Below are 14506 nucleotides of genomic sequence, written 5' to 3'. Positions count from 1 at the left end.
CAATTGAGCAGATTCGAACGAAAATTTTAAAGGGAGTATTGCGATTTCTTCCGAGACAAAAAGTCAATTTTTTTCTCTGCTTCGCATTCTTTCTGCTTTCTCTGCTGCACATCCGAACAGTTGATCATCTGTCTCATCCTCATGGTTTGGAGCACGTTCTTTTCGAAAAAGTGATGCCGACAATCCTCTTCATCCGTCCAATCACCGGCGCAGACGACATTGAACTTGAAAAAAAGAGGGGAAAGGCTTTAGTTCATTCTGATTCGAGCAGCCCCTCTGTGAGGAAGTGTTTTCTATCCTCCCTCGTTTCCTCAAGGACGCTAACTCATTGTCAAGGTTCATCCGATTTAGCCTTGTGTTTTTAGGTGCTCTCTTCCTCGGCATCCTTCCTAAGGATTCGTTTAACTTTGTGGGAGATTAAACGGTGAGTACGTTCACATCTTCTTTTGCGGATCATATGCAAATGCGATGTTATCAGAAATAAAACACTGTTATTGTGTAGAGGGTGGTTGCGCTGTATAATGGAATTATTATACATTGTTATTGTTTCGGTTTTTAATTTAAATTCAATTGTCTTTTTTTTGTGTATATTTTAGAAGATAAATGGAATTGTGATTTATGAATTTATTGAAAATGTATTTGAAGTTTTAGTAATTTATTTCAATTCCTTACGTTGCTGTTTTAGAATGTCGATGATTTGAAGGAAAATTGAGATAATACTTTATTATGAACTTATTTCATATCGTTCGTTTCATCATCGTTATCGTTAGAGATCCGATTCAATTTTAATTTAGAAATAGATTCAGTTTTAATTTAAACATCATGTTTAATTTTAATATAAAGATTAGATTACAATAAAACAAAAGAGATTATATTCGATTTTATTTTAAAAATTTAGTTTTTTATTTGTTCTTTGACACTTGTCATTTTTTATAGAAGTTAAATTGAGTTTCATTAATGATTTAAATTTAACGAAATTGTTTATGAATTATGGACAATATGTCTTTAGTTTTACCATTTTATAAATATTTGCTTTTGTCGCTGTTACGTGTATGTATTAAATTGTGATTGTAATTGCGCTGTATAATGGAATCATTGGACGTTGTCATTCTTTCACTCTTTAATTTAAAATCAATAAAAGAAATTGTATATTTTAGAAGATAAATGGAATCGTAATTTATGAAATTATGGAAAATATATTTGTAGTTTTAGTAATTTGTTTCAATTGCTTACGTTGCTGTTTTAGAATGTAGATTATTTGAAGGGTAATTGAGACAGTACTGTATTATGAACTTATTTTATATTGTTAGAGTTTCATTATCGTTATCATTAGAGATTCGATTCAATTTTAATTTAGAAATAGATTAAATTTTAATTTAAAGATCATGTTTAATTTTAATATAAAGATTAGATTAGAATAAAACAAAAGAGATTATATTCTATTTTATTTTAAAAATTTAGTTTTTTATTTGTTTTTTGATATTTGTCATTTTTTGTAGAATTTTAATTGAGTTTTACTAATGATTTAAATTTAACGAAATTGTTTATGAATTATAGAGAATAAATCTTTAGTTTTACCATTTTATAAATATTTGCTTTTGTCGCTGTTACGTGTATGTATTAAATAGTGATTGTAATTGCGCTGTATAATGGAATCATTGGACGTTGTCATTCTTTATTGTTGTATAATAATGACGTTGTCATTATTAGACTTTGTTATTGTTTCGGTTTTTAATTTAAATTCAATTGTCTTTTTTTGTATATTTCAGTAGATAAATGGAAATGTGATTTATGAATTTATTGAAAATGTATTTGTAGTTTTAGTAATTTATTTCAATTGCTTACGTTGCTGTTTTAGAATATAGATGATTTGAAGGATAATTGAGATAGTATTTTATTATGAACTTATTTCATATCGTTACAGTTTCATTATCGTTATCGTTAGAGATTCGATTCAATTTTAATTTAAAGATTACGTTAATACAAATATTAGATTAAAATAACAACTTTAATACAAATATTAGATTAAAATAAGAAAAAGATCATATTTGATTTTATTCTAAAAATTTTGGTTTTCATTGAATTTTTGATACTTGTTTTTTTATTGAAGATAAATTGAGTTTTATTTATGATTTAAATTTAACAAAATTGCTTATGAATTATAGAAAATATATCTTTAGTTTTACTATCTTATAAATATTTGCCTTTGTCGTTGTTACTTGCATGTATTGAAGAATGATTGTGGTTGCGCTGTATAATGGAGTTATTAGACGTTGCCATTTTCAGTTTTTAATTTAAATTCAGCAATATTTTTGCATATTTTAGAAGATAAATGGAATTGAAATTTATGAAATTTATGATATATTTGTAGTTATACTATTTTATTTCACTTGCTTTCGTTGCTGTTTTAGAATTTGGGTGATTTGAAATGTAACTGAGATAGCGCTTTATTATAAATTTATTTTATAACGTTAGAGTCTCAGAATTTAATGTAAAGATCAGATTCAATATTAATTTAAAAATAGTTTCAATTTTTATATAAAGATTAGATTACAATAAAACAAAAAACTACATTCGATTTTATCTTAAAAATTTAAGTTTTTATTTAATTTTTGATTCTTGTCTTTTTTCTTGAAGATAAAGTGAGATTTTTTAATGATTTAAATTTAACAAAATTGTTAAAAAATTATAGACCATATATCTTTAGTTTTACTATTTTATAAATATATGCTTTTCTCGCTGTTACGTGTAGGTATTGAAGAGTGATTATGATTGTGCTGTATAATGGAATCATTAGACGTTGTTATTGTTTCGGTTTTTAATTTAGATTCAACTGTATTCTTATATTTTGGAATATAAATGGGTTTGTGATTTATCAAATTATGGAAAATATATTTGTGGTTTTACTATTTTATTTCAATTGATTTCGTTGCCATTTTAAAACATAAATGACTTGAATGAAGATAACGAATTTGTGCTCTATTATGAAAGTATTTCATATCGTTATCGTTTCAGATTTTAATTCGAAGATTAGATTCATCTTTTGTTTAAAGATTAGATTCAATTTTAATTCAAATATTTATGAAGTACTCGTTTCCACTCGTANTGAAAATATCTTTTGTGATGTAACTCTTTCAAAAGTACCTAGGAATGGTTGCCAGCAGGGGTGTACATGTAGATTTATTAAATACACCTTGTGCGCCACCTAAGAACCAAATCTAAAACCCGACACTCGAAATTTTTGCTCTGTTACAATCGTACCCTGTTACAATTGACCCCACTCTCCCCTACTATTTGCTACGCTGTAATGTGTTAAAATAAATTTTCAAAAATATTAATAAACGGAAATTTTGTTTTTAAATCAGCCTCTGATCGTTCTTTTTACTAAAAGATTGAAAATAGTTTTTTTTCTTCTTTTATTTAAATTGATGAGTTTTAATTGTGATTTCTTGGGAATAAATTTATGAGCAAAAGTTTGCTATTTTATGGATAAATCTTTCATAGATTTATAATAGAAAAAAAATGAAAGTAAGTGATTCCAGTATTTATTTAAATATATTCAACGTTCTTTTTAACACGAAAATCCACAATTTTATCTATGAATATTTTATCTATATATATTTTTTTTTCTAAATTCCATATGTATCTACCAGTTTGTAGTTTTTCTTTAGAAAAATTATCAATTTTTACAAATATCATTTAATGTCAGAAGCATTAAACACTTGCTTTGTTCTTTTTAAGGAGAATTTTTTATTCAATTGGATAATGTAAAGCACTGAATATATGGTACTTAATTACTTCCCTAAAAATATTGTATTCATAATTAGATTTTTAAAATTAAAATTTGCCAACGATGCAAATTTTTCATTTTCAATCTTATAACTTCCCATTTTGTATCTAACGATTTTCAGATTTATGATTCAAATAAAACAATTTCATAACATGTTGGAAACATGCTTGTCCAGTTGTATGTCCAGTTTTTTGGATATTGGTTATTTTTGTTTAATATGACATCCAGTTTTTTTTCAGTCATAAAAATGACATTTTAGTGTGTTATCATTTAATTTAAATATACTGATTTTTTTTCAAGATATTTTTTAAGTTTTTGTTTTTAATTTAACATTACAAGACAACATAATATCAAATAAAAACATGACATAAACGAGTTATACTCGAACGCTAATTCGAAATCCAGTGGCTATTTCTTTTAAAATTTGTTACGTGAACTAAAAAATCACGTTTTTCTTTATTTAAAAGAGAAAAAGGCCAAACAGAAGAGCGGGTCGTTAAACGCCGCTGGATTGGAAAACCGTCACCCGTATATTTGTTAACTTAGGGAGTTCCTACTCAGCACACCCAAACTAACCACTACCACTGCACACCCAAATCGGATTAAGAGGATAGTCCATAAGGGAAGAATGATTATATTTATAAATTTACGTGTTTTTTTATTTTATTTAATATCAAATTTTTCTTTTATCTAATATCAACATCTCTTGCATCCAGTTTTGTTAATAATGACTCAAATATGTTGACTTCTTTCAAACAAAATTTAATGATAACTTTTCGAATTTTTTGATTTTTACTTCATAACTATTGTTTCTTATTTTCATTAAATATCTTCTTAATTATGAATTATGTTTCTCATATTGTTTCCGAATTTATTTGAATATCAACTTGTTACAATTTTTATTCCAGTCCTGAATTTTTCTGATCGATATGTTTCAGTATGCTCGATATGTTGAAACAGTCCGAAATTTCATTGAAATTCCCATTAAATTTAGAACAACCACTTGTGGGTCTAATTCTTACCTAACTAAACCTGGCACTATTTTCTGTAACTACCTAAGTAAAATTATTAACAATATCATTAAAGAAGGGGTTTTTTTTTGGATTATCACTAATAATCAACTTATTTTAGAATTTATTAAACAAAATAAAATTAATTCTATAGCAACTTATGATTTCCAAGATTTCTTTAATAGCTTCCCCCTTTCTAAACTAAATTATGTTCTTTTGAGTAATTAGTACTGATTATAAAAATATCCTTAATTGCGGTTTTGATTATTGGGAAATTCTAATTAATATTTTTAATAACTATCTTACATTTAAATTAATTAATTTTAATAAACTACCTTTACAATGGAGAACATAATTTTGTTCAAAAATATTTAATACTACAAAGATCTAATTATTCAACACTTTCTGCTAACTTATTTTTACACTATTTGGAAAAACATTTATACTCGTAATATTAAATTTGCTTTTAGATTTATTGATGATTTAATTATCTTTAATTTTCAAAAATATGCGATATAGTTAAATAGAAATTTTCCACCAAGGAATTAATCTTGCTCTGTAATCATGTCGATAATATTAATTTTAATTTTTCGGATTTAAGTGTTAAAAAACAAGAAAAGACCTGCATTGTTGATTTATAAGATAAACGAAATTATTATTAAAAGAAAGTCTAATGTTTCTAGAAAAATTATTTAAATACCATTTTCAATCAAATAAATAGGATTAAAATAATTCGTAATTGTGCTTATTTATCAAAAAAACAAATATACAAACTCTTCCAAAATTTGAGAAAAACAACGGCCAATTAATATAATTAAATTCTATATAAAATTGTTGAGCTAATATTATTGTTATAATTAAAAATTAAAAATTTCTTTGTTAACTAAATTTAGATTTTTAGCATGTGCAAATCCAATTCGGTTAAATCTATGACTAAAAATCTTCTGACATTTAATAAAGAATTTTTTTAAATAAATTTTTTATATTGAATATTAATAATTTCTCTAAAATCATCAATGTAAAAATTTTATTATTATAATTCAATCTTATTACTATCAAAGTCTTATAATTATTCGACCTCATTAATTATAAACTTTGAATTAACCAGTATAATATTATTACCTTGCGCACATCCAGATTCGGGACAATCCAAATAACTAGCAAACCAAACGCGCTTCTGCACTTCAGTAAGATCGCGCCTTAAGTTGATCCGTTCATCCTCCATTTCTGCTTATATTTTCTTACTTTGTAATCTGGCAAACTTGGTTACGAAAACATTTGAAATGATTTTTGAAAAATGCTGATAAGTGTAAGTACATTTGAATTTGCTACCCGCTTTATATATTACATTTTGTGTTTCATTTTACATTTTATCGAATTTTAATTTTCTATATTTTGCTTGATTGTTTTATTTGCATTGTTTGTTTCATTTTACATTTTTTGCTCAGTAAGTTCTATTTTCGTTTCAATTTCTTTGGTGCTCTTCACACGATAGTATTGATATATTTTTCTTTGGCTATATTAATACAATAGCAGAAAGCACTCTTTTCTTGGATACAATCGTGTGAGCTGATGACGATATTATATCCTTTCCTTAATGTTCTTTATTTTATATTCTTTATTGTGTATTTCTTTGTATACTTTTATTTATATAAAGAAACTTCTTTAATATTTTTTTTAAACAAAATTCTCCTTTGAAAAATCCTTATATCTTTATCCATGTTTTCTCGGTATTTTTCTCCTATATTTCTCAACTTGGCAGCTGGTTTCTTACTGTTCCACTTTTCTTGTTGTTCCCATAATACGTCCAATGGTCATTTTAACAAAAATCGATGAATCGATGATCATGACCCAATCGATGATCATGAAAATCGATGATCATGACCCAATCATGTAAGACTTTAATCAATATTTAGAGGTAGACTTAAAAAATAGTTTTTTTTAACTTTTCTTCTAAGGCCACTACACTCTTCAAGCACCCAAACGCGGCATGTATTACACTGTATCAAGTCTAAGTGCTTTTTTTTTGTTGACACAGTACACACTAGCAGGACTTTTTTGAGCTGTACAGAACACTACAGCATGTTAAGGATTCTTATTACTTCTGTTATTGCTTTGGTTTAGCGTCGGTTTTGAATTTTCAGCTGTTTTCTTGCTTTCCCCCTTCCAGTTCTCATAATACGCCTAACAGCCATTTTTATATAACTGAAAAACGATGATCATGATCCAAAATTAGTCATTCATGAAAAGGCAGTTAGAAAGATTAAAATCTCTCCTTTCTTTTCTCGATAGAGATTGATGATCTAAAGTGGAACTTTTTAAATAAAAACGACATGTTTAGTATCAAGTTAAAAGGAACAAATTGCAACGTGTAGTATGCCTCTATTGCTTTGCTATATTGTATCGAATTAATAAAAAAACAGAAGGCTTTTATAACTCCTTCATCTCATTAACGTTGTTTTAAGCTATCTACATTACCGTTATCTACATTCAAAATTATGAATTTACATTATGAACATTTTTTATATAGCCAATGCCCATGTTAGGAATACGAACAATAACTGTGTCACTTTACTTATTCTGACCAGTCTATTTATTTATTTTCACTCAATACTAAATTAAAAATTTTATCATCATATAATTTCATAAAGTGAAAAGTGATTATACTACATTTCATTTCATAATATGGTGCATAAGAAGATAGTCTTGACACCTGGAAATTTTTAGTTTTGTAGACCCCTGGTTATGACTCATCTCTAGTTAGAGTTCTCTATCTTCAAAAATTAAACGCCTCAAAGCTTCAACAACAGAAATTTACACTACAATAGACCCCGCATTAATCCCATTAATCTGCCTATGTAATTAAATTCGGCACGCTTAAAATAAATGAATAAATTGTGATGGTCACACGACGAATCGCATGAATGGATATGTCTGATTAAAAAGATAATATTGGAAGTGTGTTGTTAAATATTTAATTCATATACCTCTCATTATCATATCGAAAATTTAAATCGTGACATAAATTAAAAATAATAATATAATAACTTATAATAACTCTGGTGAATGAATACACAGTTCGTCGTTTATCTTTCTGTTAATTTTTTTATCTTACATTTAACTTTGATACCGTATTTAACTTTGTATAATATTTAAACTATGATTCTACATTTACTTTTTAAGCTTGCGGGATTATTTAGTTTTAATCCTAAAACTTTGCATTTCAATTTAGGATAATCTTTTCGTCATTTAAGCTTGCAGGACATTTAAATTCCCGGTTTAAAAAATTTTACTTTCGGGCAAGTTTTTCATTTTAGACATCAAAAATCTGATGAAAACGAACATCTGAATTTATTTTCTGTTTCGTTAATTTTGTGACATTTGGTTAGTTGTCTGTCCTAGTGCACTTTAGCATCCAAATAGAGTCTCGGTGCTGCCATCTAGTGTGACAGAAACTAGACGTCCAAATTAACATGGCCAACGGTATCTCACCCATTGTGGTGGTCCTGAAAAAGTGGATACCACTTCTGGAGAAAGCACTAGGTTTGCTCATCGGCAAGACTAATTATGCAGCTCATTGGAAATTTAAAAAAAAAAGGTTAGTTTGTCTATTGGTGGGAATTCGTTTCGTGGACAGACTGGCGAATAATTGAGCCATATTGACTTTCTCTACACATAGTAAATGGTGCCTGCAAGGTGAAAAACAAATAATAATCGATTTTTTTTACTGCACATCGAGGCAAAATAAAAATCTTATTATTCCAATGTTTTCCTATTTTTTATCTGTTTTAGTTATGTAATAAAGATATTTATGTTCTCATAGGATTTAAATAAATCTGTAAATTGTATAAAATAATTTTTCAATATTTAACTTCCATTCACTTGTTCGAATTCATATTAATATTCTGTTTCTGTGTATGTTTGATTAACAAATTAACTTAACTTTATTTTAAGAAAAATAGGCATCCTAAATGTATGATTCTTGCTTTAGATTCTATCATAAAAGTGACTTGACTGATTTTTATATGTATCATATCTTATCTTCTTTTAATATAAGATTTAGTGTTGGTTAAAAAGAAATATGTTGGCAGCTACTTTGTACCAAGTAGTGCAAAAGAACATTCTAGGTGTTTCTCTATACCAGGAACTGTCGTTGATTTTGGTGCGGTGGAACATTTTGTGAAACACCACTTAGGTGCAAATTAGTTGGCAAAGAAGTTTATAAACAAAATAGGGTGTGAAAAAAGAAAACACGATTTTATTTTTTAAGATAAGTACTTAAATACGAATGATTCTTATATGTATCATATCTTATCCTTTTTTAGTATAAGATTTAGTGTTGATTAATAAGAAACATGTTGGCCGCTACTTTGCACCAAGTAGTGCAAAAGAACATTCTAGGTGCTTCTCTATACCAGGAACTGTCTTTGATTTTGGTGTGGCGGTACATTTTGTGAAACACCACTTAGGTGAAAATTAGTTGGCAAAAAAGTTTATAGACAAAATAGCGTGTGAAAAAAGATAACACGATTTTATTTTTTAAAAAAAGTACTTACATACGGATGATTTTTATATGTATCATATCTTATCTTTTTTAATATAAGATTTAGTGTTGATTAATAAGAAACATGTTGGCAGCTACTTTACACCAAGTAGTGCAAAAAAGCATTCTAGGTGTTTCTCTATACCAGGAACTGTCTTTGATTTTGGTGTCGTGGAACATTTTGTGAAACACCACTTAGGTGAAAATTAGTTGGCAAAAAAGTTTCTAAACAAAATAGAGTGTGAAAAAAGAAAACACGATTTTATTTTTTAAAAAAAGTACTTAGATACGGAAGAAGACGACCGTTTGGAATTTTAGACAAAATAAACTGGCTAGTGATTTTAAGTATGCCGCAACACCTCATTGTTTCGGCATGCATGAGCAAATGAAATGTACTAAACAAAAGCAGCCAGCTCTTCACGGAAATTAGCCATTGTAATCACCTATTTCTTGCAGAATTCCGGTCTTTTTTAGAAAACATTTGCATTTATTTTAACACTAGAAAGACGGATTGGGCCAAATTCAACCCCTCTCGTGTTTTGTTGCTCTGTAATTCGAAAAATAACTCACTGAAAGTGTTGAGTATTTCTGACTTTTCATGCTGACTGAGCGTGCTAAGCATTCACCACCTCAAAGTCTTCAATTTTATTTTGATATTTGATCCACAAAATTATGTCAAAATGAATATTTCTTAACGAATCAGTATTTTTTTACTCGATTACAGTAATTTTCAGTAGACATGCGGCATAACTAATTAGAATTTTGTCCAAATAATATAAGCTTTAAAAAAAAAACTATCGTAGAATAGTTTTCTACGGGGAAAAAATTAATCATAAAAAATTGCTAAGGTTTAATATGTTTTTATTAAATTAATTACGATTATATTTTAGGATTTTGGATGCTTAGTTGACCTACCCACAAACAATCTGGGAAAGGCCACAAACTGGTTCCTTCCGTCTTTCTAGCTCAGTGTCTCTAATGTTAAAAGCAACTGTGAATATAGAAAGAAGGAAATGGTAAAAAAATATAATAACTAATGGTTCAATAAAGATAGCTAAAAAAATATCATAACGAAATCTTCAAAATAATGATAATAAAATAAATAAATATTCTTTTATCACGATCGAAGAAAAGTTGCACTTAACATGAACATGAAGAAACACATAAGCATTGTTCACAGTATAATAAGTAATGATCCACCGCTGTAAAGTTGTTCGCATAAGGTATCGCATAAATATATATATATCAGGGGTCTGTCCAGACATTTTGTGATTTTGTGAAAGGTCCATTTTTGTAAAATTGTGAAAAAATTACTCGTCATTTGTGAATATAAAATAAACGTTAAGTCACGTTCTTTCAACCAGGGTCCTGCTTTTGTGAATATGTGCAAATAGGGTCCGTTATTGCAAAAAAACTTTTTCAAGGAGTTTTTAAATTGTAAAGACATACAAGATTATGCTCAACACTGTGAAATTATAATTAAAGAAACAAAATTTTAAAAATTAAACAGAAATTGCTGCTACTAAATGAGAGATGCAGCATAAAAATATTTGGTATTTAGCCTATACTGCTGAACGCAGAATATTCATTTCGGACGAATAAAGGAAGAGGTGTCTGCCGAAGACAAAATTTAGTTCGTTTACATGTCTTTCTTTCCCCCCTCCCTTCCTGGAAAGGGTTTATTCGATTAACAAAACAGTAATGAAGATAAACAAATTAGTGAAGGGTCCGATTAAAAGATAAATTATTTTGTGAAGGGTCCGTTAACGGACCCAACTTTTTTAATGGATCAAAAGTTATGATGATTTAAAAAACATTTATATTTTTGGTGTTCCCCTCTAGCCAGAAATACAACTTAATTTTACGATATTCAGGAAGTTTTGACAATACTTTTTTCTCAGTGTAATTATCTACATTATCTAAAAAACGTTATTGCTATCGTCGCCACCGCCATTGCTGTTTCTGAAAATTCTTGTCGCCCGAGCTTTTTATGTTTATACCTAAAATAAAATAATCAATAGCCCATTGTGCAGCTCTAGATTGACGTAAATAAAAAAAGTACCTACCTAAATTAAAAACGCAACTCTTTTGAACAGATTTGTATTTATTTAGATCTGAAACAAACGTAGTCATCTACATTGATATCCTTCCTATTTTCAATTCCATTCCTATTATTATTGTTTTAATACATTTATTTTTCTATTAGAATACTATGTGCGATTAAAGTTCAGGACTTTTGATCTTTTCCGACACAAAATAATAATTTTCTTGCTTTCTGATTTTCTCAGCTATGCCGGATGAAATCTTGAAATACTTCAATATATTTCGGACGATTGTGTTTTTTCTTTCAAATAAAAAGAAATTGCAATCTCTCTATATTAAACAAAGCTACCGCTTTCAACGCCCACCGCTGTTTTCAAAAAAATTTCACCCCTCGCACGTTGCACTCTATAAGTCGACATACAGGTAGCAATTATTTTACTTTAAAAATCCATTTGAATTTAACTCAAGAACTGCACTCAACTTTGGCATTCTTCCGACAGCTATTATTTTAAATTTGTTCGGCATCTATTATTTTAAATTATAAATCATTCATTGATAATTTATGTTAGAATGCCAAACGCAATTTAAATTTTGACCTTTTGATATCTTTTGGCTTAAAATAGCTGATTCTTTTAATTAAAAAAAAATTCGAGATGTAAACGTGAAATATTTTTCCATTAGATAGTATCCACCTTTATTAATACTCAAACTAAAGCTATAGTCAAATGACTGGTTTTGCAATTTAATTTTTAAATTGCGGAATTTCAAAACTGCGGAAATTTGAAATGCAGTACTTCATGCCGCAATTTACTCCGAGAATAATGTAATATTCTGTAATACCCTAATGTGTCAATCTCTTTTATTCCATTATTGATTCTAACCACGCTCACTCCCATGATGTAAAAGCTATCGAATGGAAAAATATCAAATGCGTGAATATATGAAAAATATGAATAGGTGAATCGAAACAATTGAATATAAAAGTGAATACATTTCATTTGAACTGTTTGAAGAATATTCTGATGAGAAACAGTTATTGATGTAAACAATCTTCTTTTCTTTTTTTTTGCGTCTTGTAAATAAGTTTAACAAAAACTATTAGCAATGATTTTTGATTTTCTGTTGCCAAGTTCTTTGATGTCTAAAACCGTGAAACATGCCCCGTCTTATTTTTAAATTTTGAATTAGTTTTGCAGTTTTTAAACTTTTTAGTTTCACGTTTTTTTTTTAATCTTTTCATTTTTTGATCTTTTGATATCTTCCGACTTAAATAAATACTGCTGATTCTTTTAATTTAATTTTTTTTTAAATTTTATATCCATCGTTGAACAGCCGAACCAATTTTTGGGTTTACGACTACTAATGTTCAACTAAGAAGCCTAAATATATTAATATTGAAAAAATAGATGAAATATACAAAAAAATAGATTAAATACTTGAAATCTATCTCAGCTATATCAACTAGCTCTCATCACCCGAGAAAAATTTCCTTTTTTTTTGTGTACTTTTCTACTTATCGATTTCTGCTGTTTTCAATATTAATTAAAGTTAAAAAAAATGATGAACAAGTAAGATAAAAAAAATTTCTTAAAGTCAATTCCTACTTGAGTCAACGAAGAAAATTTTCATTTTTTTTAGTTAGTTTTTATTAAATAATTACAATTAATATAAACATGTATATACATATGACTAAATACGTTCGGTATTATCTTACTATCATTTCCCACTTGAGTCAACAAAGAAAAATTTTATTTTTTTTAGTTAGTTTTTTATTAAATAATTACAATTAAAATAAACATGTATATACATATGACTGAATACGTTCGGTATTATCTTATTATCAATTCCTACTTCAGTTAACAAAGAAAAAAAAAATTTTTTTTAGTTAGTTTTTATTAAATAATTACAATTAATATAAATATGTATATACATATAACTGAATACGTTCGATATTATCTTATATAAGATAAATGTTTTTCTCCCATATTAAAATAAAATTAATTAATTAAATTTTATTAATGAATTAATATTTGAAAAAACTGTATTAACATCAAGTGTCATCCCCTACAAGTTAAAAAAAAATTGTCAAGATATATAAATATATATAGGTATATAGAGTGTAAACTAATTGTAGGAATTGAAGAAAAGAATGAAAAACTTAAAGCTATATCAGCTATATCTTATCACTCAAGAAAAATACTTAAGTCCCTTGTTTTTTGTGAACTATTCTACCTGGATATTAGCATAGAAGATTGGGTGGGAAAAAAAGCGTAACCCACGGCTGTAACCTCTATTTTTAAAAGCACAAATCTTAACGGAATACCTTAATCTTGAGAAAAAAAAGAAGATAGAGCCAAATTGATGTCTTAATTTAGTTTAAATTATAGTTTGGGGGATTTCGACTCGTCATGACGGTTGTTAAACAGTCTACAATAGCACGTTTAAATAAAAATTTGTAACTTTCGATTTCTTTTGTCTATATAAAATGATAGGTATGTATGAAAATAGGCGTACAGCAAATCGCATACGTTTATTAACGGAACTAAAGAATATTATATGCTTCAGAAGGGGGTTAGTCATGATTTAGTATCTTTTTTTTAAAACTAAACTGAGTAGTCAGATCTTTATAATGGATGTTGCGACTGTCATAGTTTCTGATCAAAAAATTTCATTTGTGTTTCTTTATTATCATTCTGTAAAGCAAATAAAAATTGTGTTTATCAAATGATAGATGATAGTCTCAAGGTTTTTAACATTCGAAATATGATAATGGGAGAAATCTTCACTTCCGAAACTTAGCTGGACAAAACTTTGCGAGGGCAAAACTTATTATAAAATTAAAATTACTAAATAATAAATTATAAAATTAATATTTAATGTTAAATTATGATTAATTTATGCATTAATTTTATTAGAAACTATTTTATAAATAGCATAATTTTAATAATTCAAATTCATAATTAGTTTAATTTTAACACGGATGATAGTCTCAAGGTTTTTAACATTCGAAAAACGATAATGGGACATATCTTCGCTTCCGAAACTTAGCCGGACAAAACTTTGCGAGGGCAAAACTTATTATAAGATTAAAATTACTAAATAATAAAATTAATATTTAAT

The 14506-nt window shown here is 27.4% G+C and overlaps 1 protein-coding gene across 1 annotated transcript in view; it reads left to right on the top strand.

Moving 5' to 3' along the window:
* The first annotated feature begins 251 nt into the window (after positions 1–251).
* The window catches only part of LOC107457390 (very low-density lipoprotein receptor), a 151402-nt gene continuing 137147 nt past the window's right edge, over positions 252–14506 (top strand). Inside the window, exon 1 of the mRNA XM_043044922.2 lies at positions 252–424. The gene's annotated coding sequence lies outside the window, so the exon portion shown is untranslated. The remainder of the gene's footprint in view (positions 425–14506) is intronic.

Source organism: Parasteatoda tepidariorum, chromosome 10 (assembly GCF_043381705.1).
Source record: "Parasteatoda tepidariorum isolate YZ-2023 chromosome 10, CAS_Ptep_4.0, whole genome shotgun sequence".
Taxonomy (NCBI): domain Eukaryota; kingdom Metazoa; phylum Arthropoda; class Arachnida; order Araneae; family Theridiidae; genus Parasteatoda; species Parasteatoda tepidariorum.
This window is presented reverse-complemented; position numbering and strand designations above follow the sequence as displayed.